Genomic DNA, 26,999 nt, shown 5'->3' on the forward strand with positions numbered 1-26,999 from the left:
GAAGAGCTGTGCTCTCCACGCTCAGGGACCAAACCAGCTGAGCCTGGCTGCGTCCCGGCCCCCTCCGCAGTCCCCACGGGCAACGCTCAGGGCCGCGGAGAGCGCAGCCACCCCGCAGCCCTGCACCCCCACGGCCCACGCGGGCACTGTCGGGGAGGCCTTGGGAACTGAACTGCGCGGGCCCGGCCCCGCACCCCGGCCCCGCACCCCAGCACCGGCCCGGCAGCGCTTTCTTCCTGCTCTCGCAGGCCGCGTTTCCCCCGGCAGCGCCGGGCCCGCACCCCAACCCCACAGGGGGCCGGGCCCGGCCCGCCTCCAGCAAACCGCGGCGGCAGCAGCCGGGGTCCCTGCCTGCCTCGCGGGCAAGGGGGGACCCGCCCGGCACCGCAGGAGCCCCCGCCGGGGTCGCCGCCGCCGCCGCCCGACCCCGACGAGGAGCAGTCGAGAGCCGGGTGGGGCTGCCCCTACTCCCCGGGGACGGGCACGGGCTCGGCCCCAAAACCCAACCACCGACCCACGACAGCGCTCGGCCCGGGGCCGCTGCTGCCCGCACCCCGCCGCCCCCCCGGGGGCTCCGCGGACCGGGAGACCCCACAGCCCAAACCCGCCGACCCACAGCGCGCCCGGCCATGCGGCTCCTCACCTGCTCTGGCGCGGCTCCGGCTGCCCCACGGCCCGGCACGGAGCCGAACCCGGCCACCGGACCATCCGCCAACCCCCCCAACCCCCGGACGCTCCGGGACGGTTCTCGTCCCTTTTCGCTCTGACGCCTCGAGCCGAGCCGGCCCCGCTCCTCCGAGCTACCGGCGGTGCCCGCTCTGCTGCTCGGGGCCGGGCCCTGTTCTCGCCCGGACGCGAGAAGCCGCTCCGGGGTCTTCTCGGTGCGTCCAGCCCCGTGCCGTGCCGGAGCGGGGAGAGCCGGGTACGAGCGCGGAGCCCTGGGGCAGGGGTTGCCCCAGTGCCGCCGACGGTGTGTGGGGGGGGTGTCGTCGTCCCCCGCCCCACGCGGGGGGCGCACACACGGTACACCCGCGGGCAGGGGCATCCCCGGGGAGCCGTGCGGCCGGGCTGCGCCGTAGGAGGGGAAGGTGATGTTGGTTTCCCATTTTCCCCGCAAACTGATCCTCCCCCCCGGCCCCCCTTTCCCGCGCGTTACAGCCCGCGAAAAAGCTTTTAACAACCCGATCGACAACACTCCCTTTATCCCTCTTCCAGCAGCAGCAGCAGCAGCAGCGAGAGATTAAGGCAACTGCAGCAGAGGGGAGGAAGGCAAGGAGAGCCTTTTCAAGCAAGGGCAGGACAAAATGCACGGCGTGGACAGGCACAGGAGAGGCTGCATTATCTGGAAAGCACAACGCCTGCCCAAGGGCAGAAAATAAGGAACGAATTGTTTCCAAGGAGCTGCAGCAGACGAATCACCTTTTTTTTATTGCACTCCTGCCCTTTGTTATCCAAAGCGATAGGCTTCACCACCGGGCAGAAAATAGCTGCCTAGATTTACACGGACAACCAGAAACAATCAAGCCACCCAGCAAGAAGTTCGCAGCAGAGGTATAACCCATCAGCAGCTAAAACATTTGTTACGCAGGCACAACTAGGCACTAAACAAAGGCTTTCCAACTCTGGAGGTCTAGAACAGGTAGACATTAGCACAGAAGCACAAGGGGCTCCGTCACACTGCACAAATCTCCCCGTGCCTACACACGCACACGTTCAGAAGTTAGTTATCAGAAAACGCCCGACTCAGCCATTTGCCACAGTCACGAGACTCACGACATGACACACGAGGTGGGCTCAGAGTTTTAAGGCAAGAAATACCTCCCCCACCCCCCACCAGAGATCTTTCAGGCTCCAGACCTGCCATCTCCCCGCACCAAACGTAACCGGCCAAAGGGTTTCAGGTGACCCAAAACACAGTACACAAAAAATAACCGGGGAGAGCCCTACATTGTGGAAAAGCGAACGATGCCCGACCGGGGCTTCTCTGCGGGGCCCGGCCCCCGCCCCGCCCCCGGCCCGACCCGCACGGAGATACCCCCCGGCCCGCGCCAGGCCTCACCTCACACGGAGACCCACCCGCTGCCCGAACTCACCCACCAGCGCTCTCCGGCCCCCGGACACGGCCGCGCTGCTCTCTCAGGCGGCTGCCGCAGGCGAGGCTCGGGCACCGCCAGGCCTCCAGGCGTCCCGAGGGGCTGCCGGACACCGCAGGGGATGGCTGCCGGCGGCCGGACCGCCGCGGCGCTCCCCGCCCAGCTCCGAGCAGGCTCCGCCGGCCGCGGGCTTCCCACGCCGGGCCGCAGAGGGGCCCCGGCACCGCACAGGGACGCCTCGCGACCCGGCCGCCACACGCACCGGCCCTTCGGCCTCCACACGCACCGCTCCCGCCCCCGCTCCGACGCGCACGCGCCACCGGAAGCCCGAGCCCCGCGGGGCGGCCCTTAAAGGGCGGCCGGAAGGAACGGCCCCCACCGGCCCCGCCCCCGCGCCGGACCGCCCCCGCGCCCAGCCGGTGAGCGCCAGCGCCCCCTGCTGGCCGGGCCGCGCTCAGCTCGCGAGGGCGCCGAGGGCCGGGCGGGGCGGGGCGGGACGCCCCGGCTCGGGGCCAGCGCCTTCTCGGAGCGAGCGGGAAACCCCTGCGGGCCCCGGTCACGGCCGGGCACAGCCGCGCGCCCTCCGAGAGCTGCTGAACGGGGCTGCCGCTCGTGACACATACCGAGCCGTCTGCGACGGGAGCGGGCAGAGGAGGAAGGGGCCGGCGGCCGCGGGGCCTGGCCGCAGGCGTGGGGAGGGGCTGGGGCCCGGGGGGCCGCCCCCCTACTCACAGTTCCCTCACAGTTCCCTCCCAGTTCCTTCCCAGTACATAACAGTTACCTCCCAGTACATCCCAGTACATCCCAGTAGATCCTGGTACATCCCAAATCCCTGCTAGTTCCACCCGGTACAACCCAGTACAAGCCTGTACATCCTAGTTCCTCCACGGTACATCCCAGGGCATCCCCGCACATTGTAGTGCCTCCCAGTACATCCCAGGTCCCTCCCAGTTCACTCCCAGTACACAACAGTTACCTCCCAGTACATCCCAGTACATCCTAGTAGATCCTGGTACATCCCAAATCCCTGCCAGTTCCACCCGGTACAACCCAGTACAAGCCTGTACATCCTAGTTCCTCCACGGTACATCCCAGGGCATCCCCGCACATTGTAGTGCCTCCCAGTACATCCCAGTTCCCTCCCAGTACTGGGAGGGACCTGGGATGTACTGGGAGGGAACTGGGACGTACTGGGAGGGAACTGAGATGTACTGGGATGTAATGGGACGGAACTGGGATGTATTGGGAGGCACTGGGAAAGAACTGGTAGTGAACCGGGAGGGAATTGGGATGTACGGGGATGAACTGGTAGGAAACTGGGATGTACTGGCATGGAACGGGGATGTATTGGGATGTACAGGAACAGAACTGGAATGTACAGCGATGTATTGGGATGTACTGGCAGCGAGCTGGGATTTACTGGGATGTTCTGGGAGGAAACTGGGATATACTGGGAGGCACTGGGAGGGAAGTGGGTGTCAACTGGGACATTCCAGTTTCCTCCCAGTACATCCCAGTTCCCTACCAGTGCATCCCAGTACATCCCAGATCCCTCCCAGTACATCCCAGATCCCTCCCAGTCTGTCCCAGTACATCCCAGTACATCCCAGTTCCCTCACAGTACATCCCAGTTCCCTCACAGTTCACACACAGTTCACTCCCAGTTCCATTCCAGTACATCCCAGTACATGCCACTTTCCTCCAAGTAAATCCCAGTTCCCTCCCACTACATCCAAGTTCCCTCCCACTTCCCTCTAAGTACATCCCAGTACTTCACAGTTCACTCCCAGTACATCCCAGTTCCCCCTCGGTACATAACAGTTCCCTCCCAGTACACCCCAGTACATCCCAGTTCCCTCCCAGTATGTCCCACTACATCCCAGTTCCCTCCCAGTCCATCCCAGTTCCCTCCCAGTACATCCCAATTCCCAACACTTTCCACCCAGTACATCCCAGTTCCCTCCCAGTACATACCAGTTCCCTCCCAGTACATCCCAGTACATCCCAGTTCCCTCCCAGTACATCCTACTACATACCAGTTCCCTCCCAGTTCACTCCCAGCACATCCCCGTACTTCACAGTTCCATCCCAGTACATCCCAGTACGTCCCAGTTCCCCTCAGTACATAACACTTCCCTCCCAGTACATACCAGTACATCCCAGTGTCCTCACACTACGTCCCAGTTCCCTCCCAGTACATCCCAGTTCCCTACCAGTTCCTTCCCAGTACACAACAGTTACCTCCCAGTACATCCCAGTACATCCCAGTACATCCTGGTACATCCCAAATCCCTGCCAGTTCCACCCGGTACAACCCAGTACAAGCCTGTACATCCTAGTTCCTCCACGGTACATCCCAGGACATCCCCGCACATTGTAGTGCCTCCCAGTACATCCCAGTTCCCTCCCAGTACTGGGAGGGACCTGGGATGTACTGGAAGGGAACTGGGATGTACTGGGAGGGAACTGGGATGTACTGGGATGTAATGGGACGGAACTGGGATGTATTGGGAGGCACTGGGAAAGAAGTGGTAGTGAACCGGGAGGGAATTGGGATGTACGGGGATGAACTGGTAGGAAACTGGGATGTACTGGAATGGAACGGGGATGTATTGGGATGTACAGGAACGGAACTGGAATGTACGGCGATGTATTGGCATGTACTGGGAGGAAACTGGGATTTACTGGGATGTACTGGGAGGAAACTGGGATATACTGGGAGGAAACTGGGATATACTGGGAGGAAACTGGGAGGGAAGTGGGTGTCAACTGGGACATTCCAGTTTCCTCCCAGTACATCCCAGTTCCCTACCAGTGCAGCCCAGTACATCCCAGATCCCTCCCAGTCCCTCCCAGTACATCCCAGTTCCCTCCCAGTTCACACACAGTTCACTCCCAGTTCCATTCCAGTACATCCCAGTACATCCTGGTACATCCCAGTTCCCACCCAGTACATCCTACTACATACCAGTTCCCTCCCAGTTCACTCCCAGTACATCCCAGTACTTCACAGTTCCATCCCAGTACAACCCAGTACGCACCAGTTCCCCTCAGTACATAACACTTCCCTCCCAGTACATACCAGTACATCCCAGTGTCCTCACGGTACGTCCCAGTTCCCTCACAGTACATCCCAGTTCCCTCCCAGTACATCCCAGTTCCCTCCCAGTACATCCCAGTTCCCTCCCAGTACACAACAGTTACCTCCCAGTACATCCCAGTAGATCCTGGTACATCCCAAATCCCTGCCAGTTCCACCCGGTACAACCCAGTACAAGCCTGTACATCCTAGTTCCTCCACAGTACATCCCAGGGCATCCCCGCACATTGTAGTGCCTCCCAGTACATCCCAGGTCCCTCCCAGTACTGGGAGGGAACTGGGATGTACTGGGAGGGACCTGGGATGTACTGGGATGTAATGGGACGAAACTGGGATGTATTGGGAGGCACTGGGAAAGAAGTGGTAGCGAACCGGGAGGGAATTGGGATGTACGGGGATGAACTGGTAGGAAACTGGGATGTACTGGCATGGAACGGGGATGTATTGGGATGTACAGGAACGGAACTGGAATGTACTGCGATGTATTGGGAGCAAACTGGGATTTACTGAGACGTACTGGGAGGAAACTGGGATATACTGGGAGGAAACTGGGAGGAAAGTGGGTGTCAACTGGGACATTCCAGTTTCCTCCCAGTACATCCCAGTTCCCTACCAGTGCATCCCAGTCCGTCCCAGTTCCCTCCCAGTCCGTCCCAGTACATCCCAGTTCCCTCCCAGTTCACTCCCAGTACATAACAGATACCTCCCAGTACATCCCAGTACATCCCAAATCCCTGCCAGTTCCACCCGGTACAACCCAGTACAAGCCTGTACATCCTAGTTCCTCCACAGTACATCCCAGGGCATCCCCGCACATTGTAGTGCCTCCCAGTACATCCCAGTTCCCTCCCAGTACTGGGAGGGACCTGGGATGTACTGGGAGGGAACTGGGACGTACTGGGAGGGACCTGGGATGTACTGGGATGTAATGGGACGGAACTGGGATGTATTGGGAGGCACTGGGAAAGAAGTGGTAGTGAACCGGGAGGGAATTGGGATGTACGGGGATGAACTGGTAGGAAACTGGGATGTACTGGCATGGAACGGGGATGTATTGGGATGTACAGGAACGGAACTGGAATGTACTGCGATGTACTGGGAGCGAGCTGGGATTTACTGGGATGTACTGGGAGGAAACTGGGATATACTGGGAGGAAACTGGGATATACTGGGAGGCATTGGGAGGGAAGTGGGTGTCAACTGGGACATTCCAGTTTCCTCCCAGTACATCCCAGTTCCCTACCAGTGCAGCCCAGTACATCCCAGTTCCCTCCCAGTCCGTCCCAATCCCCTCCCAGTACATCCCAGTTCCCTGCCAGTATGTCCCAGTACATCCCAGTTCCCTCCCAGTACATACCAGTTCCCTCCCAGTACATCCCAGTACATCCTGGTACATCCCAGTTCCCACCCAGTACATCCTACTACATACCAGTTCCCTCCCAGTTCACTCCCAGTACATCCCAGTACTTCACAGTTCCCTCCCAGTACATCCCAGTACGTCCCAGTTCCCCTCAGTACATAACACTTCCCTCCCAGTACATACCAGTACATCACAGTGTCCTCACAGTACGTCCCAGTTCCCTCCCAGTACATCCCAGTTCCCTACCAGTACATCCCAGTTCCCTCCCTGTTCCTTCCCAGTACATAACAGTTACCTCCCAGTACATCCCAGTACATCCCAGTAGATCCTGGTACATCCCAAATCCCTGCCAGTTCCACCCGGTACAACCCAGTACAAGCCTGTACATCCTAGTTCCTCCACAGTACATCCCAGGGCATCCCCGCACATTGTAGTGCCTCCCAGTACATCCCAGTTCCCTCCCAGTACTGGGAGGGACCTGGGATGTACTGGGAGGGACCTGGGATGTACTGGGAGGGAACTGGGATGTACTGGGATGTAATGGGACGGAACTGGGATGTAATGGGACGGAACTGGGAAAGAAGTGGTAGTGAACCGGGAGGGAATTGGGATGTACGGGGATGAACTGGTAGGAAACTGGGATGTACTGGCATGGAACGGGGATGTATTGGGATGTACAGGAACGGAACTGGAATGTACTGCGATGTATTGGCATGTACTGGCAGCGAGCTGGGATTTACTGGGATGTACTGGGAGGAAACTGGGATATACTGGGAGGAAACTGGGATATACTGGGAGGCATTGGGAGGGAAGTGGGTGTCAACTGGGACATTCCAGTTTCCTCCCAGTACATCCCAGTTCCCTACCAGTGCAGCCCAGTACATCCCAGTTCCCTCCCAGTCCGTCCCAATCCCCTCCCAGTACATCCCAGTTCCCTGCCAGTATGTCCCAGTACATCCCAGTTCCCTCCCAGTACATACCAGTTCCCTCCCAGTACATCCCAGTTCCCTCCCAGTTCCCTCCCACTACATCCCAGTACATCCCAGTTCCCTCCCAGTACATACCAGTTCCCTCCCAGTACATCCCAGTTCCCTCCCGGTACATCCCAGTTCCCACCCAGTACATCCTACTACATACCAGTTCCCTCCCAGTTCACTCCCAGTACATCCCAGTACTTCACAGTTCCCTCCCAGTACATCCCAGTACGTCCCAGTTCCCCTCAGTACATAACACTTCCCTCCCAGTACATAACAGTACATCCCAGTGTCCTCACGGTACGTCCCAGTTCCCTCCCAGTACATCCCAGTTCTCTCCCAGTTCACTCCCAGTACATAACAGTTACCTCCCAGTACATCCTAGTGATCCTAGGACATTTCAAATCCCTGCCAGTTCCACCCGGTACAACCCAGTACAAGCCTGTACATCCTAGTTCCTCCACGGTACATCCCAGGACATCCCCGCACATTGTAGTGCCTCCCAGTACATCCCAGTTCCCTCCCAGTACTGGGAGGGAACTGGGATGTACTGGGAGGGAACTGGGATGTACTGGGATGTAATGGGACGGAACTGGGATGTATTGGGAGGCACTGGGAAAGAAGTGGTAGTGAACCGGGAGGGAATTGGGATGTACGGGGATGAACTGGTAGGAAACTGGGATGTACTGGCATGGAACGGGGATGTATTGGGATGTACAGGAACGGAACTGGAATGTACGGCGATGTATTGGGATGTACTGGGAGCGAACTGGGATTTACTGGGATGTACTGGGAGGAAACTGGGATATACTGGGAGGAACCTGGGAGGGAAGTGGGTGTCAACTGGGACATTCCAGTTTCCTCCCAGTACATCCCAGTTCCCTACCAGTGCATCCCAGTACATCCCAGATCCCTCCCAGTACATCCCAGATCCCTCCCAGTCTGTCCCAGTACATCCCAGTACATCCCAGTTCCCTCACAGTACATCCCAGTTCCCTCACAGTTCACACACAGTTCACTCCCAGTTCCATTCCAGTACATCCCAGTACATGCCACTTTCCTCCAAGTAAATCCCAGTTCCCTCCCACTACATTCAAGTTCCCTCCCACTTCCCTCTAAGTACATCCCAGTACTTCACAGTTCACTCCCAGTACATCCCAGTTCCCCCTCGGTACATAACAGTTCCCTCCCAGTACACCCCAGTACATCCCAGTTCCCTCCCAGTATGTCCCACTACATCCCAGTTCCCTCCCAGTCCATCCCAGTTCCCTCCCAGTACATCCCAATTCCCAACACTTTCCACCCAGTACATCCCAGTTCCCTCCCAGTACATACCAGTTCCCTCCCAGTACATCCTGGTACATCCCAGTTCCCACCCAGTACATCCTACTACATACCAGTTCCCTCCCAGTTCACTCCCAGCACATCCCCGTACTTCACAGTTCCATCCCAGTACATCCCAGTACGTCCCAGTTCCCCTCAGTACATAACACTTCCCTCCCAGTACATACCAGTACATCCCAGTGTCCTCACACTACGTCCCAGTTCCCTCCCAGTACATCCCAGTTCCCTACCAGTACATCCCAGTTCCCTACCAGTTCCTTCCCAGTACACAACAGTTACCTCCCAGTACATCCCAGTACATCCCAGTACATCCTGGTACATCCCAAATCCCTGCCAGTTCCACCCGGTACAACCCAGTACAAGCCTGTACATCCTAGTTCCTCCACGGTACATCCCAGGACATCCCCGCACATTGTAGTGCCTCCCAGTACATCCCAGGTCCCTCCCAGTACTGGGAGGGAACTGGGATGTACTGGGAGGGAACTGGGATGTACTGGGATGTAATGGGACGGAACTGGGATGTATTGGGAGGCACTGGGAAAGAAGTGGTAGTGAACCGGGAGGGAATTGGGATGTACGGGGATGAACTGGTAGGAAACTGGGATGTACTGGAATGGAACGGGGATGTATTGGGATGTACAGGAACGGAACTGGAATGTACGGCGATGTATTGGCATGTACTGGGAGGAAACTGGGATTTACTGGGATGTACTGGGAGGAAACTGGGATATACTGGGAGGAAACTGGGATATACTGGGAGGAAACTGGGAGGGAAGTGGGTGTCAACTGGGACATTCCAGTTTCCTCCCAGTACATCCCAGTTCCCTACCAGTGCAGCCCAGTACATCCCAGATCCCTCCCAGTCCCTCCCAGTACATCCCAGTTCCCTCACAGTACATCCCAGTTCCCTGCCAGTTCACACACAGTTCACTCCCAGTTCCATTCCAGTACATCCCAGTACATCCTGGTACATCCCAGTTCCCACCCAGTACATCCTACTACATACCAGTTCCCTCCCAGTTCACTCCCAGTACATCCCAGTACTTCACAGTTCCATCCCAGTACAACCCAGTACGCACCACTTCCCCTCAGTACATAACACTTCCCTCCCAGTACATACCAGTACATCCCAGTGTCCTCACGGTACGTCCCAGTTCCCTCACAGTACATCCCAGTTCCCTCCCAGTACATCCCAGTTCCCTCCCAGTACACAACAGTTACCTCCCAGTACATCCCAGTAGATCCTGGTACATCCCAAATCCCTGCCAGTTCCACCCGGTACAACCCAGTACAAGCCTGTACATCCTAGTTCCTCCACAGTACATCCCAGGGCATCCCCGCACATTGTAGTGCCTCCCAGTACATCCCAGGTCCCTCCCAGTACTGGGAGGGAACTGGGATGTACTGGGAGGGACCTGGGATGTACTGGGATGTAATGGGACGGAACTGGGATGTATTGGGAGGCACTGGGAAAGAAGTGGTAGTGAACTGGAAGGGAATTGGGATGTACGGGGATGAACTGGTTGGGAACTGGGATGTACTGGCATGGAACGGGGATGTATTGGGATGTACAGGAACGGAACTGGAATGTACTGCGATGTACTGGGATGTACTGGCAGCGAGCTGGGATTTACTGGGATGTACTGGGAGGAAACTGGGATATACTGGGAGGCACTGGGAGGGAAGTGGGTGTCAACTGGGACATTCCAGTTTCCTCCCAGTACATCCCAGTTCCCTACCAGTGCAGCCCAGTACATCCCAGATCCCTCCCAGTACATCCCAGTTCCCTCCTAGTCCGTCCCAGTACATCCCAGTACATCCCAGTTCCCTCACAGTACATCCCAGTTCCCTCACAGTTCACACACAGTTCACTCCCAGTTCCATTCCAGTACATCCCAGTACATGCCACTTTCCTCCAAGTAAATCCCAGTTCCCTCCCACTACATCCAAGTTCCCTCCCACTTCCCTCTAAGTACATCCCAGTACTTTACAGTTCACTCCCAGTACATCACAGTTCCCCCTCGGTACATAACAGTTCCCTCCCAGTACACCCCAGTACATCCCAGTTCCCTCCCAGTATGTCCCACTACATCCCAGTTCCCTCCCAGTCCATCCCAGTTCCCTCCCAGTAAATCCCAATTCCCAACACTTTCCACCCAGTACATCCCAGTTCCCTCCCAGTACATCCCAGTTCCCTCTAAGTACATCCCAGTACTTCACAGTTCCCTCCCAGTTCACTCCCAGTACCCTCCCAGTACATCCCAGTTCCCTCTAAGTACATCCCAATACTTCATAGTTCCCTCCCAGCACGTCCCAGTACGTCCCAGTTCCCCTCAGTACATAACACTTCCCTCCCAGTACATACCAGTACATCCCAGTGTCCTCACAGTACATCCCAGTTCCCTCCCAGTACATCCCAGTTCTCTCCCAGTTCACTCCCAGTACACAACAGTTACCTCCCAGTACATCCCAGTACATCCCAGTAGATCCTGGTACATCCCAAATCCCTGCCAGTTCCACCCGGTACAACCCAGTACAAGCCTGTACATCCTAGTTCCTCCACAGTACATCCCAGGGCATCCCCGCACATTGTAGTGCCTCCCAGTACATCCCAGTTCCCTCCCAGTACTGGGAGGGACCTGGGATGTACTGGGAGGGAACTGGGACGTACTGGGAGGGAACTGGGACGTACTGGGAGGGAACTGGGACGGAACTGGGATGTATTGGGAGGCACTGGGAAAGAAGTGGTAGTGAACCGGGAGGGAACTGGGATGTACGGGGATGAACTGGTAGGAAACTGGGATGTACTGGCATGGAACGGGGATGTATTGGGATGTACAGGAACAGAACTGGAATGTACAGCAATGTATTGGCATGTACTGGCAGCGAGCTGGGATTTACTGGGATGTACTGGGAGGAAACTGGGATATACTGGGAGGAAACTGGGATATACTGGGAGGCATTGGGAGGGAAGTGGGTGTCAACTGGGACATTCCAGTTTCCTCCCAGTACATCCCAGTTCCCTACCAGTGCAGCCCAGTATATCCCAGTTCCCTCCCAGTCCGTCCCAATCCCCTCCCAGTACATCCCAGTTCCCTGCCAGTATGTCCCAGTACATCCCAGTTCCCTCCCAGTACATACCAGTTCCCTCCCACTACATCCCAGTTCCCTCCCAGTTCCCTCCCACTACATCCCAGTACATCCCAGTTCCCTCCCAGTACATACCAGTTCCCTCCCGGTACATCCCAGTTCCCACCCAGTACATCCTACTACATACCAGTTCCCTCCCAGTTCACTCCCAGTACATCCCAGTACTTCACAGTTCACTCCCAGTACATCCCAGTTCCCCCTCGGTACATAACAGTTCCCTCCCAGTACACCCCAGTACATCCCAGTTCCCTCCCAGTCCATCCCAGTTCCCTCCCACTAAATCCCAATTCCCAACACTTTCCACCCAGTCCATCCCAGTTCCCTCCCAGTACATCCCAGTTCCCTCTAAGTACATCCCAGTTCCCTCTAAGTACATCCCAATACTTCATACTTCCCTCCCAGCACGTCCCAGTACGTCCCAGTTCCCCTCAGTACATAACACTTCCCTCCCAGTACATACCAGTACATCCCAGTGTCCTCACAGTACATCCCAGTTCCCTCACAGTACATCCCAGGTCCCTCCCAGTTCACTCCCAGTACACAACAGTTACCTCCCAGTACATCCCAGTAGATCCTGGTACATCCCAAATCCCTGCCAGTTCCACCCGGTACAACCCAGTACAAGCCTGCACATCCTAGTTCCTCCACAGTACATCCCTGTGCATCCCCGCACATTGTAGTGCCTTCCAGTACATCCCAGGTCCCTCCCAGTTCACTCCCAGTACACAACAGTTACCTCCCAGTACATCCCAGTACATCCCAGTAGATCCTGGTACATCCCAAATCCCTGCCAGCTCCACCCGGTACAACCCAGTACAAGCCTGTACATCCTAGTTCCTCCATGGTACATCCCAGGACATCCCCGCACATTGTAGTGCCTCCCAGTACATCCCAGCTCCCTCGCAGTACTGGGAGGGAACTGGGATGTACTGGGATGTAATGGGACGGAACTGGGATGTATTGGGAGGCACTGGGAAAGAAGTGGTAGTGAACCGGGAGGGAATTGGGATGTACGGGGATGAACTGGTAGGGAACTGGGATGTACTGGCATGGAACGGGGATGTATTGGGATGTACAGGAACGGAACTGGAATATACGGCGAAGTATTGGCATGTACTGGCAGCGAGCTGGATTTACTGGGATGTACTGGGAGGAAACTGGGATATACTGGGAGGAAACTGGGATATACTGGGAGAAAACTGGGAGGGAAGTGGGTGTCAACTGGGACATTCCAGTTTCCTCCCAGTACATCCCAGTTCCCTACCAGTGCAGCCCAGTACATCCCAGATCCCTCCCAGTCCCTCCCAGTACATCCCAGTTCCCTCACATTATATCCCAGTTCCCTCCCAGTTCACACACAGTTCACTCCCAGTTCCATTCCAGTACATCCCAGTACATGCCAGTTGCCTCCCAGTTTCCTCTAAGTACATCCCAGTACTTCAAACTTCCCTCCCAGTACGTCCCAGTTCCCCCTTGGTACATAACACTTCCCTCCCAATACATCCAAGTTCCCTCCCAGTACATCCCAATCCCCTCCCAGTACATCCCAGTTCCCTGCCAGTATGTCCCCAGTACATCCCAGTTCGCTCTCAGTACATCCCAGTTCCCTCCCAGTTCCCTCCCACTACATCCCAGTACATCCCAGTTCCCTCCCAGTACATACCAGTTCCCTCCTAGTACATCCCAGTACATCCTGGTACATCCCAGTTCCCACCCAGTACATCCCAGTACTTCACAGTTCCCTCCCAGTACATCCCAGTACGTCCCAGTTCCCTCCCAGTACATAACAGTACATCCCAGTGTCCTCACAGTACGTCCCAGTTCCCTCACAGTACATCCCAGTTCCCTACCAGTACATCCCAGTACATAACAGTTACCTCCCAGTACATCCCAGTACATCCTAGTAGATCCTGGTACGTCCGAAATCCCTGCCAGTTCCACCTGGTACAACCCAGTACAAGGCTGTACATCCTAGTTCCTCCACGGTACATCCCAGGGCATCCCCGCACATTGTAGTGCCTCCCAGTACATCCCAGTTCCCTCCCAGTACTGGGAGGGAACTGGGATGTACTGGGAGGGAACTGGGATGTACTGGGATGTAATGGGACGGAACTGGGATGTATTGGGAGGCACTGGGAAAGAAGTGGTAGTGAACCGGGAGGGAATTGGGATGTAAGGGGATGAACTGGTAGGAAACTGGGATGTACTGGAATGTACGGAGATGTATTGGCATGTACTGGGAGCGAGCTGGGATTTACTGGGATGTACTGGGAGGAAACTGGGATATACTGGGAGGAAACGGGGATATACTGGGAGGAAACAGGGAGGAAAGTGGGTGTCAACTGGGACATTCCAGTTTCCTCCCAGTACATCCCAGTTCCGTACCAGTGCATCCCAGTACATCCCAGATCCCTCCCAGTCCCTCCCAGTACATCCCAGTACATCCCAGTTCCCTCACAGTACATCCCAGTTCCCTCCCAGTTCACACACAGTTCACTCCCAGTTCCATTCCAGTACATCCCAGTACATGCCAGTTGCCTCCCAGTTTCCTCTAAGTACATCCCAGTACTTTAAAGTTCCCTCCCAGTACATCCCAGTTCCCTCACAGTACATCCCAGTACTTCACAGTTCGCTCCCACTACATCCCAGTACGTCCCAGTTCCCCCTTGGTACATAACACTTCCCTCCCAATACATCCAAGTTCCCTCCCAGTACATCCCAATCCCCTCCCAGTACATCCCAGTTCCCTGCCAGTATGTCCCAGTACATCCCAGTTCCCTCCCAGTTCACTCCCACTACATCCCAGTTCCCTCCCAGTACATACCAGTTCTCTCCCAGTACATTCCAGTTCCCTCCCAGTTCCCTCCCACTACATCCCAGTTCCCTCCCAGTACATACCAGTTCCCTCCCAGTACATCCTGGTACATCCCAGTTCCCACCCAGTACATCCTACTACATACCAGTTCCCTCCCAGTTCACTCCCAGTACATCCCAGTACGCACCAGTTCCCCTCTGTACATAACACTTCCCTCCCAGTACATAACAGTACATCCCAGTGTCCTCACAGTACATCCCAGTTCCCTCCCAGTACATCCCAGTTCCCCACCAGTACGTCCCAGTTCCCTCCCAGTACATAACAGTTACCTCCCAGTACATCCCAGTACATCCCAGTAGATCCTGGTACATCCCAAATCCCTGCCAGTTCCACCCGGTACAACCCAGTACAAGCCTGTACATCCTAGTTCCTCCACAGTACATCCCAGGGCATCCCCGCACATTGTAGTGCCTCCCAGTACATCCCAGGTCCCTCCCAGTACTGAGAGGGACCTGGGACGTACTGGAAGGGAACTGGGATGTACTGGGAGGGACCTGGGATGTACTGGGATGTAATGGGACGGAACTGGGATGTATTGGGAGGCAATGGGAAAGAAGTGGTAGCGAACCGGGAGGGAATTGGGATGTACGGGGATGAACTGGTAGGAAACTGGGATGTACTGGCATGGAACGGGGATGTATTGGGATGTACAGGAACGGAACTGGAATGTACGGCGATGTATTGGGATGTACTGGGAGCGAACTGGGATTTACTGGGATGTACTGGGATTTACTGGGATGTACTGGGAGGAAACGGGGATTTACTGGGAGGAAACGGGGATTTACTGGGAGGAAACGGGGATTTACTGGGAGGAAACGGGGATTTACTGGGAGGAAACGGGGATTTACTGGGAGGAAACGGGGATTTACTGGGAGGAAACTGGGAGGGAAGTGGGTGTCAACTGGGACATTCCAGTTTCCTCCCAGTACATCCCAGTTCCCTACCAGTGCAGCCCAGTACATCCCAGATCCCTCCCAGTCCCACCCAGTACATCCCAGTACCCTCACAGTACATCCCAGTTCCCTCACAGTTCACACACAGTTCACTCCCAGTTCCATTCCAGTACGTCCCACTACATCCCAGTTGCCTCCCAGTTTCCTCTAAGTACATCCCAGTACTTCAAAGTTCCCTCCCAGTACATCCCAGTTCCCTCACAGTACATCCCAGTTCCCTCACTGTACATCGCAGTTCCCTCACAGTACATCCCAGTACTTCACAGTTCACTCCCAGTACGTCCCAGTTCCCCTCAGTACATAACACTTCCCTCCCAGCACATAACAGTACATCCCAGTGTCCTCACAGTACATCCCAGTGTCCTCACAGTACATCCCAGTTCCTTACCAGTACATCCCAGTTCCCTCCCTGTTCCTTCCCAGTACATAACAGTTACCTCCCAGTACATCCCAGTACATCCCAGTACATCCTGGTACATCCAAAATCCCTGCCAGTTCCACCCGGTACAACCCAGTACAAGCCTGTACATCCTAGTTCCTCCACAGTACATCCCAGGGCATCCCCGCACATTGTAGTGCCTCCCAGTACATCCCAGTTCCCTCCCAGTACTGGGAGGGAACTGGGATTAACTGGGAGGGACCTGGGATGTACTGGGATGTAATGGGACGGAACTGGGATGTAATGGGACGGAACTGGGATGTATTGGGAGGCACTGGGAAAGAAGTGGTAGTGAACCGGGAGGGAATTGGGATGTACGGGGATGAACTGGTAGGGAACTGGGATGTAGTGGCATGGAACGGGGATGTATTGGGATGTACAGGCAGGGAACTGGAATGTACTGCGATGTACTGGGATGTACTGGGAGCAAACTGGGATTTACTGGGATGTGCTGGGAGGAGACTGGGATATACTGGGAGGCACTGGGAGGGAAGTGGGTGTCAACTGGGACATTCCAGATTCCTCCCAGTACATCCCAGTTCCCTACCAGTGCATCCCAGTACATCCCAGATCCCTCCCAGTCTGTCCCAGTACATCCCAGTACATCCCAGTTCCCTCACAGTACATCCCAGTTCCCTCACAGTTCACACACAGTTCACTCCCAGTTCCATTCCAGTACAGCCCAGTACATGCCACTTTCCTCCAAGTAAATCCCAGTTCCCTCCCACTACATCCAAGTTCCCTCCCACTTCCCTCTAAGTACATCCCAGTACTTCACAGTTCACTCCCAGTACATCCCAGTTCCTCCTCGGTACATAACAGTCCCCTCCCAGTACACCCCAGTACATCCCAGTTCCCTCCCAGTATGTCCCACTACATCCCAGTTCCCTCCCAGTCCATCCCAGTTCCCACCCAGTAAATCCCAATTGCCAACACTTTCCACCCAGTACATCCCAGTTCCCTCCCAGTACATCCCAGTTCCCTCCCAGTTCACTCCCAGTACACAACAGTTACCTCCCAGTACATCCCAGTTCCCTCCCTGTTCCTTCCCAGTACATAACAGTTACCTCCCAGTACATCCCAGTACATCCCAGTAGATCCTGGTACATCCCAAATCCCTGCCAGTTCCACCCGGTACAACCCAGTACAAGCCTGTACATCCTAGTTCCTCCACAGTACATCCCAGGGCATCCCAGCACATTGTAGTGCCTCCCAGTACACCCCAGTTCCCTCCCAGTACATCCCATTACATTCCAGTGCCCTCCCAGTACATCCCAGTACATCCCAGTTCCATCCCAGTACATCCCAGTACTTCACCGTTCCCTCCCAGTACATCCCAGTTCCCTCCCAGTACATCCCAGTTCCCTCCCAGCACATCCCAGTTCCCTCCCAGCACATCCCAGTACGTCCCAGTTACCCTCAGTACATAACACTTCCCTCCCAGTACATACCAGTACATCCCAGTTCCCTACCAGTTCCTTCCCAGTACATAACAGTTACCTCCCAGTACATCCCAGTACATCCTGGTACATCCCAAATTCCTGCCAGTTCCACCCGGTACAACCCAGTACAAGCCTGTACATCCTAGTTCCTCCACACTACATCCCAGGACATCCCAGGACATTGTAGAGACTCCCAGTACGTCCCAGTTCCCTCCCAGTACAACCCAGTAGATCCTGGTACGTCCCCGTTCCCCGCACTGTACGTCCCCGTTCCCCGCACTGTACTGGGAGGACAACCGAGCCTGCGCAGTGACTGACATAGGGAACGAGCAAGTTTGTACCCATCACTAGACAAGACAATAATGACTATGTATGAGTATGTGAAATTTTCATCTATAAATTGTACGGGAAAGGTGCGTGAGGTACGCACGCCAGGAGGAGCGATCCCCCGTGCATCCGGCGCCGCGAATAAAGAATGCCTGCTCTTTAATACTAAATTGGTGTTGAGGAGTCGTTTCCGATTTTAACGCGTTTTTCGGTAACACAGAGAGTCAGATCAAGAGAGCCAGAGAACAACAAAACACCGACAGGCTACAGGACAGAGCAGGAGGAATAAAAAAAAAAAAAAAAACGGAGCCAGAGCCAGGCAGAGAGAGGCGGAGAAAGAAAAAGGAGCCACAGGCTACAGGACAGAGAGAGGGAGGACTGAAAAGACGGGGAGGCAGGGAGCCACTCAGAGCGAGACGGAGAAAGAAGGTGCGGGGGGAGCGCAAAAAAAAATAATTTTGCAGCAGGTAAGGAAAGAGAGGGGGCCGGGGGAGAGACAGGGAGGGCCCAGGACGTACAAGAGAGGCAACGGGGCCCCAGTGGCCCAGGACTCACCGCGACTCTCGCTCTCAGCGCTGCTGGCACAATTTAGCCGTTCAGATGCTTCTTTCCCCTCCTCTCCTCCCTGCCTCTTCTGCAGCTCCAGACTCTAGGCCGTCCTCCACCTGAAGAGAATACGTGGGTGTCTTACAGCTCTTACCAGATGAGGCTTCCTAGGCACGTAGCCTAGCTTGCTCGTGCACTACACGCCCGTACCCAACTCCGGGTTACGCGTACAGACCCTACGGTGCACGTTGGTGGCCTGGCCCGCTGCGGGCTATGAAGGGGGATCCTTCCTCCCCCACCTGCATGGACAGGCTCTCTCTTGCCTGCGGCAGGAAGGCAGCTGGCAGCCAGAGCACCTTCAGTTTCTTCTTCTTTACCTTTCGTTGGCGTCTCCAGCTTCAGCCGAGGCAGCTCCTGTCCGCAGCCGGGAAGGGCTTTGTCTATCCCTTTTCGGCCCTGCGCTGCGAGGACGGCGAGGACGGGCAGAGAGAAGCCACGCGAGCCTGAGACGGCCACAGGCAACGGCATCCCCGGGGGAAGGACAGACAACCACGTCCTCAGCACGGTCTCTGGGAGAGGGAAAGAAGAAACAGTGACCGTCATTACCGTCGATCGACCCTGGCCAAAGCCTCTCCTTCCGCAGGGGCTTCTGGACACACCGCTCCCTCCCCACGCTACTGCTAAGGGCCCCTGCACCAAGGGGGAATCCAGTGCGCTTGAGGGACGGCTTGCTGCCTTCACGACAGGGCCTGGGGGCGGCCTAAGGCTATGCAGCACGCTTATGGGGAGGTGCCGGAGCTGGGGGCAGGCGCACGGGGCAAGGGGGGCCAGGGGAGGCTGAGCGGGACCTCCAGTGGGCCGGGGACGCGGCCATCATCTGCGCCCTGGGCACGGGGAAAAGGTCATCGTCCTCCTCCTTTCCCTCTTCCCTTCTGTCAGCTCACGGGGAACTCACCGCTTCTCGGGAAGCGGCCGCACCCGCAAGCCCCCAGTAATCAACACGAAGCCAACCCCAAAAATACACCTCGCGTACCGTACGCGCCACGGCCGCCCGGCACCCGAGCGCCGGAAGACCGCGCCTCCCGCCATGCCCGGCGAACCACGTGACAGGGCCGGCAGCCACTGCGCCAGGAATACAGCTCCCGGCATGCTCTGCGGCACAACCCGGCCGCCCGGCAGCCGCAAGGACTACAGCTCCCGGCATGCTCTGCGGCACAACCCGGCCGCCCGGCGGCCGGTTTGATGCGGAGCCACCCAGCATCCCTGCGAGCACAGCTGCAGGCGCAACAGCAGTTACGCAGCCACAACTAGGCACTAAACAAAGGCTTTCCAACACTGGAGGTCTAGAACAGGTAGACATTAGCACAGAAGCACAAGGGGCTCCGTCACCCTGCACAAATCTCCCCGTGCCTACACACGCACACGTTCAGAAGTTAGTTATCAGAAAACGCCCGACTCAGCCATTTGCCACAGTCACGAGACTCACGACATGATAACACGACATGACACGCGAGGTGGGCTCAGAGTTTTAAGGCAAGAAATACCTCCCACGCCCCCCACCCGAGATCTTTCAGGGTCCACACCTGCCATCGCCCCGCACCAAACCTACCCGGCCAAAGGCTTTCAGGTGGCCCGAAACACTGTACACAGAAAATAACCAGGGACAGACCTGCATTGTTCGGAAGCGAACGATGCCCGACCGGGGCTCCTCTGCGGGGCACGGAGCCCCCCGGCCCCGCCCGGAGACACACACCCGCCCCCCGCTGCCCGAACTCACCCACCAGCGCTCTCCGGCCCCCGGACACGGCCGCGCTGCTCTCTCAGGCGGCTGCCGCAGGCGAGGCTCGGGCACCGCCAGGCCTCCAGGCGTCCCGAGGGGCTGCCGGACACCGCAGGGGATGGCTGCCGGCGGCCGGACCGCCGCGGCGCTCCCCGCCCAGCTCCGAGCAGGCTCCGCCGGCCGCGGGCTTCCCACGCCGGGCCGCAGAGGGGCCCCGGCACCGCACAGGGACGCCTCGCGACCCGGCCGCCACACGCACCGGCCCTTCGGCCTCCACACGCACCGCTCCCGCCCCCGCTCCGACGCGCACGCGCCACCGGAAGCCCGAGCCCCGCGGGGCGGCCCTTAAAGGGCGGCCGGAAGGAACGGCCCCCACCGGCCCCGCCACCGCGCCCAGCCGGTGAGCGCCAGCGCCCCCTGCTGGCCGGGCCGCGCTCAGCTCGCGAGGGCGCCGAGGGCCGGGCGGGGCGGGACGCGCCGGCTCGGGGCCAGCGCCTTCTCGGGGCGAGCGGGAAACCCCTGCGGGCCCCGGTCACGGCCGGGCAGAGCCGCGCGCCCTCCGAGAGCTGCTGAACGGGGCTGCCGCTCGTGACACATACCGAGCCGTCTGCGACGGGAGCGGGCAGACGAGGAAGGGGCCGGCGGCCGCGGCGCCCTGGCCCCAGGCGGGGGGGGGGGGCTGGGGCCCGGGGGGCCGCCCCCCTACTCACAGTTCCCTCACAGTTCCCTCACAGTTCCCTCACAGTTCATCCCATGGACGGAACCGGGACCTACTGTGAGGCACTGGGAAAGAAGTGGTAGTGAACCGGGAGGGAATTGGGATGTACGGGGATGAACTGGTAGGGAACTGGGATGTACTGGCATGGAACGGGGATGTATTGGGATGGACAGGAACAGAACTGGAATGTACAGCGATGTATTGGCATGTACTGGCAGCAAGCTGGGATTTACTGGGATGTACTGGGAGGAAACTGGGATATACTGGGAGGCATTGGGAGGGAAGTGGGTGTCAACTGGGACATTCCAGTTTCCTCCCAGTACATCCCAGTTCCCTACCAGTGCAGCCCAGTACATCCCAGTTCCCTCCCAGTCCGTCCCAATCCCCTCCCAGTACATCCCAGTTCCCTGCCAGTATGTCCCAGTACATCCCAGTTCCCTCCCAGTACATACCAGTTCCCTCCAAGTACATCCCAGTTCCCTCCCAGTTCCCTCCCACTACATCCCAGTACTGGGAGGGACCTGGGACGTACTGGGAGGGAACTGGGATGTACTGGGAGGGAACTGGGATGTACTGGGATGTAATGGGACGGAACTGGGATGTATTGGGAGGCACTGGGAAAGAAGTGGTAGTGAACCGGGAGGGAATTGGGATGTACGGGGATGAACTGGTAGGAAACTGGGATGTACTGGCATGGAACGGGGATGTATTGGGATGGACAGGAACGGAACTGGAATGTACTGCGATGTACTGGGATGTACTGGGAGCGAACTGGGATTTACTGGGATGTACTGGGAGGAAACTGGGATATACTGGGAGAAAACTGGGATATACTGGGAGGAAACTGGGAGGGAAGTGGGTGTCAACTGGGACATTCCAGTTTCCTCCCAGTACATCCCAGTTCCCTACCAGTGCAGCCCAGTACATCCCAGATCCCTCCCAGTCCCTCCCAGTCCATCCCAGTTCCCTCACAGTACATCCCAGTTCCCTCCCAGTTCACACACAGTTCACTCCCAGTTCCATTCCAGTACATCCCACTACATGCCAGTTGCCTCCCAGTTTCCTCTAAGTACATCCCAGTACTTCAAAGTTCCCTCCCAGTACATCCCAGTTCCCTCCCAGTACATCCCAGTTCCCTCCCAGTACATCCTGGTACATCCTGGTACATCCCAGTTCCCACCCAGTACATCCTACTACATACCAGTTCCCTCCCAGTTCACTCCCAGTACATCCCAGTACTTCACAGTTCACTCCCACTACATCCCAGTACGTCCCAGTTCCCCCTTGGTACATAACACTTCCCTCCCAATACATCCAAGTTCCCTCCCAGTACATCCCAATCCCCTCCCAGTACATCCCAGTTCCCTGCCAGTATGTCCCAGTACATCCCAGTTCCCTCCCAGTACATACCAGTTCCCTCCCAGTACATACCAGTTCCCTCCCAGTACATCCCAGTTCCCTCCCAGTACATCCCAGTTCCCTCCCAGTACATCCTGGTACATCCTGGTACATCCCAGTTCCCACCCAGTACATCCTACTACATACCAGTTCCCTCCCAGTTCACTCCCAGTACATCCCAGTACTTCACAGTTCACTCCCACTACATCCCAGTACATCCCAGTACGCAACAGTTCCCCTCAGTACATAACACTTCCCTCCCAGTACATAACAGTACATCCCAGTGTCCTCACACTACGTCCCAGTTCCCTCCCAGTACATCTCAGTTCCCTACCAGTACATCCCAGTTCCCTCCCTGTTCACTCCCAGTACATAACAGATACCTCCCAGTACATCCCAGTACATCCCAGTAGATCCTGGTACATCCCAAATCCCTGCCAGTTCCACCCGGTACAACCCAGTACAAGCCTGTACATCCTAGTTCCTCCACAGTACATCCCAGGGCATCCCCGCACATTGTAGTGCCTCCCAGTACATCCCAGTTCCCTCCCAGTACTGGGAGGGACCTGGGATGTACTGGGAGGGAACTGGGACGTACTGGGAGGGAAGTGGGATGTACTGGGATGTAATGGGACGGAACTGGGATGTATTGGGAGGCACTGGGAAAGAAGTGGTAGTGAACCGGGAGGGAATTGGGATGTACGGGGATGAACTGGTAGGAAACTGGGATGTACTGGCATGGAACGGGGATGTATTGGGATGTACAGGAACAGAACTGGAATGTACAGCGATGTACTGGGAGCAAACTGGGATTTCTGGGATGTACTGGGAGGAAACTGGGATATACTGGGAGGAAACTGGGATATACTGGGAGGAAACTGGGAGGAAAGTGGGTGTCAACTGGGACATTCCAGTTTCCTCCCAGTACATCCCAGTTCCCTACCAGTGCATCCCAGTCCGTCCCAGTTCCCTCCCAGTCTGTCCCAGTACATCCCAGTTCCCTCCCAGTTCACTCCCAGTACATAACAGATACCTCCCAGTACATCCCAGTACATCCCAAATCCCTGCCAGTTCCACCCGGTACAACCCAGTAAAAGCCTGTACATCCTAGTTCCTCCACAGTACATCCCAGGGCATCCCCGCACATTGTAGTGCCTCCCAGTACATCCCAGTTCCCTCCCAGTACTGGGAGGGACCTGGGATGTACTGGGAGGGAACTGGGACGTACTGGGAGGGACCTGGGATGTACTGGGATGTAATGGGACGGAACTGGGATGTATTGGGAGGCACTGGGAAAGAAGTGGTAGTGAACCGGGAGGGAATTGGGATGTACGGGGATGAACTGGTAGGAAACTGGGATGTACTGGCATGGAACGGGGATGTATTGGGATGTACAGGAACGGAACTGGAATGTACTGCGATGTATTGGGATGTACTGGCAGCGAGCTGGGATTTACTGGGATGTACTGGGAGGAAACTGGGATATACTGGGAGGAAACTGGGATATACTGGGAGGCATTGGGAGGGAAGTGGGTGTCAACTGGGACATTCCAGTTTCCTCCCAGTACATCCCAGTTCCCTACCAGTGCAGCCCAGTACACCCCAGTTCCCTCCAGTCCGTCCCAATCCCCTCCCAGTACATCCCAGTTCCCTGCCAGTATGTCCCAGTACATCCCAGTTCCCTCCCAGTACATACCAGTTCCCTCCCAGTACATCCCAGTTCCCTCCCACTACATCTCAGTACATCCCAGTTCCCTCCCGGTACATACCAGTTCCCTCCCGGTACATCCCAGTTCCCACCCAGTACATCCTACTACATACCAGTTCCCTCCCAGTTCACTCCCAGTACATCCCAGTACTTCACAGTTCCCTCCCAGTACATCCCAGTACGTCCCAGTTCCCCATAGTACATAACACTTCCCTCCCAGTACATAACAGTACATCCCAGTGTCCTCACACTACGTCCCAGTTCCCTCCCAGTACATCCCAATTCCATCCCAGTACATCCCAGTTCCCTCCCTGTTCCTTCCCAGTACATAACAGTTACCTCCCAGTACATCCCAGTAGATCCTGGTACATCCCAAATCCCTGCCAGTTCCACCCGGTACAACCCAGTACAAGCCTGTACATCCTAGTTCCTCCACAGTACATCCCAGGGCATCCCCGCACATTGTAGTGCCTCCCAGTACATCCCAGTTCCCTCCCAGTACTGGGAGGGACCTGGGATGTACTGGGAGGGACCTGGGATGTACTGGGAGGGACCTGGGATGTGCTGGGATGTAATGGGACGGAACTGGGATGTAATGGGACGGAACTGGGAAAGAAGTGGTAGTGAACCGGGAGGGAATTGGGATGTACGGGGATGAACTGGTAGGGAACTGGGATGTACTGGCATGGAACGGGGATGTATTGGGATGTACAGGAACGGAACTGGAATGTACTGCGATGTACTGGGATGTACTGGGAGCGAACTGGGATTTACTGGGATGTACTGGGAGGAAACTGGGATATACTGGGAGGAAACTGGGATATACTGGGAGGCATTGGGAGGGAAGTGGGTGTCAACTGGGACATTCCAGTTTCCTCCCAGTACATCCCAGTTCCCTACCAGTGCAGCCCAGTACATCCCAGTTCCCTCCCAGTCCGTCCCAATCCCCTCCCAGTACATCCCAGTTCCCTGCCAGTATGTCCCAGTACATGCCAGTTCCCTCCCAGTACATACCAGTTACCTCCCACTACATCCCAGTTCCCTCCCACTACATCCCAGTACATCCCAGTACATCCCAGTTCCCTCCCAGTACATACCAGTTCCCTCCCAGTACATCCCAGTACATCCTGGTACATCCCAGTTCCCACCAAGTACAACCCAGTACGTCCCAGTTCCCCTCAGTACATAACACTTCCCTCCCAGTACATAACAGTACATCCCAGTGTCCTCACACTACGTCCCAGTTCCCTCACAGTACATCCCAGTTCCCTCCCAGTACATCCCAGTTCCCTCCCTGTTCCTTCCCAGTACATAACAGTTACCTCCCAGTACATCCCAGTAGATCCTGGTACATCCCAAATCCCTGCCAGTTCCACCCGGTACAACCCAGTACAAGCCTGTACATCCTAGTTCCTCCACAGTACATCCCAGGGCATCCCCGCACATTGTAGTGCCTCCCAGTACATCCCAGTTCCCTCCCAGTACTGGGAGGGACCTAGGATGTACTGGGAGGGAACTGGGATGTACTGGGAGGGACCTGGGATGTACTGGGATGTAATGGGACGGAACTGGGATGTAATGGGACGGAACTGGGAAAGAAGTGGTAGTGAACCGGGAGGGAATTGGGATGTACGGGGATGAACTGGTAGGGAACTGGGATGTACTGGCATGGAACGGGGATGTATTGGGATGGACAGGAACAGAACTGGAATGTACAGCGATGTATTGGCATGTACTGGCAGCGAGCTGGGATTTACTGGGATGTACTGGGAGGAAACTGGGATATACTGGGAGGAAACTGGGATATACTGGGAGGCATTGGGAGGGAAGTGGGTGTCAACTGGGACATTCCAGTTTCCTCCCAGTACATCCCAGTTCCCTACCAGTGCAGCCCAGTACATCCCAGTTCCCTCCCAGTCCGTCCCAATCCCCTCCCAGTACATCCCAGTTCCCTGCCAGTATGTCCCAGTACATCCCAGTTCCCTCCCAGTACATACCAGTTCCCTCCCAGTTCCCTCCCACTACATCCCAGTACATCCCAGTTCCCTCCCAGTACATACCAGTTCCCTCCCAGTACATCCCAGTTCCCTCCCGGTACATCCCAGTTCCCACCCAGTACATCCTACTACATACCAGTTCCCTCCCAGTTCACTCCCAGTACATCCCAGTACTTCACAGTTCCCTCCCAGTACATCCCAGTACGTCCCAGTTCCCCTCAGTACATAACACTTCCCTCCCAGTACATACCAGTACATCCCAGTGTCCTCACAGTACATCCCAGTTCCCTCACAGTACATCCCAGTTCCCTACCAGTACATCCCAGTACTTCACAGTTACCTCCCAGTACATCCCAGTTCCCCTCAGTACATAACACTTCCCTCCCAGTACATACCAGTACATCCCAGTGTCCTCACAGTAAGTCCCAGTTCCCTCCCAGTACATCCCAGTTCCCTCCCAGTTCACTCCCAGTACATAACAGTTACCTCCCAGTACATCCCAGTAGATCCTGGTACATCCCAAATCCCTGCCAGTTCCACCCGGTACAACCCAGTACAAGCCTGTACATCCTAGTTCCTCCACAGTACATCCCAGGGCATCCCCGCACATTGTAGTGCCTCCCAGTACATCCCAGCTCCCTCCCAGTACTGGGAGGGACCTGGGATGTACTGGGAGGGAACTGGGATGTACTGGGAGGGACCTGGGATGTACTGGGATGTAATGGGACGGAACTGGGATGTATTGGGAGGCACTGGGAAAGAAGTGGTAGTGAACCGGGAGGGAATTGGGATGTA

At 56.6% G+C, this 26,999-nt stretch overlaps 1 long non-coding RNA gene across 8 annotated transcripts in view; it reads right to left on the reverse strand.

Moving 5' to 3' along the window:
- LOC142051170 (uncharacterized) overlaps positions 1 to 26,999 on the reverse strand; it is a 391,438-nt gene that overhangs the window by 173,611 nt on the left and 190,828 nt on the right. For all 8 annotated transcript variants that reach the window (XR_012658334.1, XR_012658331.1, XR_012658333.1 and 5 more), the window contains one exon: positions 18,613 to 18,722. This is a non-coding gene — a long non-coding RNA (uncharacterized LOC142051170). The remainder of the gene's footprint in view (positions 1 to 18,612; positions 18,723 to 26,999) is intronic.

The sequence above is a fragment of the Phalacrocorax aristotelis genome, unplaced genomic scaffold, assembly GCF_949628215.1.
Source record: "Phalacrocorax aristotelis unplaced genomic scaffold, bGulAri2.1 scaffold_62, whole genome shotgun sequence".
Classification (NCBI taxonomy): Eukaryota; Metazoa; Chordata; class Aves; order Suliformes; family Phalacrocoracidae; genus Phalacrocorax; species Phalacrocorax aristotelis.